The following is a 4350-nucleotide window of genomic DNA, read 5'->3' on the forward strand; positions in this document are numbered from 1 at the left end:
ACCTAGGCCCCACCCTGTAAGAAAAGATTCATACAAGCCCAAATACGATATATTTGAAAGGGTCAGTGTTAATCATGAGGCTGATCCACAAGCCATTGAACCAGGAAAGGACACATATTAAATATCTCCAAAAAGGGAGTGAGAGGGTGTTTGGGGGACTCTGAGCTCCCCCAGCATTGTGAAGTGAGCCCTCAGTAGAGTATTATCAACACAAAGGCTGGTGATGGACACTGACTGGCGAGAATCACATAGCCGGGGAGATTACGTGAAAAACTGCACGGTGCTCAGCTCCTATTGTGAGTGGGCGAATCTCAGCGGTCTGTTGACTCAGCTGAACAGAAGCCAGACTATTACTTGCATGTCTATTTCTGCTTTACTTTTTCTTTATTGAAAATTACTGAGACAAAGTGAAGGGTCTCATTGCTCATTTCAAAATTGAGTAATACTATTCATTCATCCATCCATTTTCTAACCCACTTTATCCTCACGAGGGTCACGGGCATGCTGGAGCCTATCGCAGCTGTCTTTAAGCAGTAGGCGTGCAATACCGGTTATTTACCACACAGGATGTCAATTCAAAACTATTTTCTTTTGTTAAATCCATTTCAGACAGCTCATACAAGGCAGCAGTTGGGCACAATGTATGTTCTTTCATAATTTTCATATGAAAACTGCACATCATGCCGTAAGTACAATCAGGTCAGACACACCAAAATCTGTGAATAAATCCCCCTCAACGCTAAATACAGTAGATTCAGGTTATGATCAAAACTCAGAGTAATAAATCTGGTGTTCAAAAGAAATGTTTTATTGTTATGATGTTAACAATTTTCCTGAAAGTAGGGATTCATTTTCGGTACTTACACATACAAACATTTCATTCTGGAATTTAGTTCCATAGTTTTCAACCCAGGCAGTAGTGGCTATAATAGACATTACATATTTGACAAGACCGTGACACCTGGTTTGGAAAGTGTAGCATCTCTCTGTATGTTAACATTGCCTTCATTTGGAAACTTTCACAATTGGCTGGTTTGTTAAATGCTCCATCATGGACATGCATTCATCACCTGATGGCTGTTCAGACTGAGTTGGTCCTGCAGAGTCTTTGAGCCACCTTCAAAGTTCCAGGGCAGGAAAACAGAGAGGAGAATATGGGCACAAAACAATTAACATTACATACTGAAGACAATTAGTCCTTTAAGACTACTTGGCAATAATGAGAAACCCGAGAAGTGTGTGCAACTCAATATTCACAAAACTAGTTGGTGAGGCCTTGTCTTTCAAATTGGATGAAGGACACTTATGAAACAGCTGACAAATGATGCACACGCGACTAAATCGAGCTAGCTGGGTGACTCGCCGGAGCGGTCACAACTCATCAGCAGTTTTGTGTGGGGTAGAGGGCTCTTACAAGGTCACATATACACAGTATTGACTCTGAAACATAATTCAAGCTGAGAGAAAAGAAAAGTCACGTAAATACTGTAAGTTTGAATAAACGTGCAGCTTGTCACTCTAGCTGCCTACACCTTCTTGAACCAAAACATGTTAAACACACTGTTCATGAACACAATTGGCCACGTACCCCATGTGACCACGTGATATGGAAGAAAATGCAATGATTGGCCAAGTGGTCTATCGTTTCAAGCACTGTAAAGATGTAAACATGATACGGAATCTTAATTAGTAACAATATGAAACAGAAAACTCAAGTGGAGACCAGGTTATGACACTTATAACACTTTTTAAAAAATCAAATTGTCTTGTTTATTTCATCAAATCTTGTGACTTGTTGTAAATGTCATATGCTTATTTACGTGCTAGGGTCTTTTTTTTTATCCTGGACTTAAATTATCCTCAGAAGAGGATAGTTCGAGCGTGGTTTTTTTCCCCCTCTACCTACCTTGTGGTTTCCTTTCTGAACTCTGACTGTAAATTTCCCCATTGCGGGACAAAAAAAGGATATCTTACATACTGTCATGTTGGAGGTTTGCACACCTTAGGAAAGTTTGATTCCATCTTGCAAGCGAGGAGGAGGGTGATACTCAAGAAAATTCTCTTGACTCTAACCAGTGAACTTCAAATTACGTGATTACGTGAGAGCGTGTTTAAAATTTCAAATAAACACCAATCAGAGTCGAATCCAGCGAGTGACACCCCATGTTAACAATGTACATCTTCGACTACACAGGCTATTTTATTACCGAGTGGTGTAAATGCAACACTGGCATTCTGTTTTTATCATTGTCCCTGAACTTTCAACACAGGCCGATTTGCAGTGTGGCTAATGACTGGCGTGAAAGTGACCTGAGAACATTGACAACAAATGCATTTGTTTAACATCTGAAAAAGTGCATTTGAAAAGGGTGAGCTGTGTACCTTTATCTTACTTTTGTATTATTTGTATTATATGTTGGTCACCTCTTTGCTCTTGGAGCGCATATACAAATACTAACGTGTCACTTTAAACATTGGCAGCAAAGGCAATTTGAGCCTGCAATGAATGAAATGTTTGAAACTGGAACAGCTTGGAAGTCGACCGGTGTTACGACGGAACTGATTGTGTTCCAGTTTAGCGGTTCCAATATGAGAGAATACGTTTATGCTGAGCCCTTTTCTCAAATGGTACAAAAGTGGGACTGTTTTGAGTGGCATCCTGAGCGTCTGATTTGGTCAAGTCAGGTCATTGTTCCCGAAAAATGTCTGTTATTGTTTCCATCAAAAAAAAAGACAAATCCAGGTGCTCTTCCTCCTCTGCCATTGTGATTATTTTCTTTCCTTTTCAAGTATTTGTGTTTATATCTTGGAAATGCAAACATTTGCTGCAGCAGTTTGTAACAATAAAACATTGTTGATTGAGTCTATTTTTCTTGCCCATTTGGAGTGTGTACTGGCTTAAAACAAGGGACTTTGTTTTCTCTAGTCTCACAAATGACGCAGGATAGAACAGCAACACAGTTTCTCAATGTGTAACAGAAATAGTTGCACCTGAGCATATTATGAGTGTTTGACAAACGAGCTGTCTCTCGGTCAATATTTTGGTCTTGACTTCTGACCAAAAAATTGTGATACAAATACAAACTTTGCAGTTCTAATAACATTTTCTGGTAAAATATGCCTAAATACGTCAACCAACACTTAAACCCACCAAGGATTAACACCACATGTGGGCTTCGCCTTTTCTATGGCTCCCACAGAAAGGCACCAGTGACAACAAAGAAGAAATGGGATTTTGCGAGGAGGAACTTTAGTGTTCATGTGAATGAATGGGTTCCCACAAACACTCCCAACATCTTTTAAAAAATCTTCATAGATCAGTAGACCTCCAAATCCATATTTTCACTTCCAGTATTTGTCATGGCCAGGTGTCCAAATACTTTGGTTTTCCCTGACTTTGTTTTCTCAACATTTCAAAGACAGGAGATGACGAATTTTAGAGGATTTACGGCCAAAACTCTGCCTCTCCCAATTACAATTTTTTTTTTGGTTTATTTTTTTTTTGCATACAAACTAGATAGGCCACTTCCGTCTATCCAAAACAAAAGGGAGTGTGCAGTTTTGGCCTCTTGAATTTGTTGTTTCAAGCCTTTGGTAACAAACATGGCAGATCAGCGGTGAAAGATCATTCATGTGGACGCCATCAACAAGCTACTGTTGGCAGGCTGTGCCGCAGGTGTGTGGAGCCCACTGGTTGGAAAAGGATGTGAAATAATATTTACTAGCACGATATTGGAAAAAAAACATGCAATATGCGACATGGGTGTTGAATACTGCATTTGACATACAGTATGAAGATAAGCATTTTTAAAATAAATTTCACTCTATAGTCTTTTGGTAACTTCAGAAAGTTACTTTTCATTCCTTTCCCTTGCTTTTAAATGTCTTTAAATTATTTTTTTATAAATGTTCTTGAATATTGTGAATAAGTGTTCCAGTCAATTTAATAAGTCAAGTACAGTTATCAAATGAACATTTAACATAAAATGACAAAATAATACAACACGACACATAAGACACAGACAGTCGTGCACTCTTAACCACTTTTGCTGCATCCACTTTGTTGTTTGAAGTAGTTATAGATGAAAGTGGAGCGGATCAAAGTGTCACAAAATTTACTCTCGAATTTGGTCTTTAAAATTTTAAAGGAACAAAAGTCCCATTGCATGACTTTCGGGTGAATCTTTTGATAAAAACGAAATTGTATTTTTTTGGGGGGGGGGGGGGCAGATGCTTTCGGGAGAGGGAGGGGGAAGGCTTCAAGGTTTCTCGGTGCTTGAAGAACGGGCCTGACTGCTATTGGCTGAAAGGGAGGATGGTCCTCGCCGTTCGCAGTTAAAAGGGGCGGAA

General features: G+C 39.4%; 1 long non-coding RNA gene across 1 annotated transcript; it reads right to left on the bottom strand.

The window, feature by feature from the left end:
• Positions 1–787: 787 nt before the first annotated feature.
• On the bottom strand, positions 788–1744 carry LOC127607218 (uncharacterized). Its single transcript, XR_007964026.1, has 2 exons — positions 1258–1744; positions 788–1117 (listed from the first exon to the last, which is right to left on the bottom strand). It is a non-coding gene; the product is annotated as an uncharacterized LOC127607218 (long non-coding RNA).
• Positions 1745–4350: the final 2606 nt, after the last annotated feature.

Source organism: Hippocampus zosterae, chromosome 9 (assembly GCF_025434085.1).
Source record: "Hippocampus zosterae strain Florida chromosome 9, ASM2543408v3, whole genome shotgun sequence".
Classification (NCBI taxonomy): domain Eukaryota; kingdom Metazoa; phylum Chordata; class Actinopteri; order Syngnathiformes; family Syngnathidae; genus Hippocampus; species Hippocampus zosterae.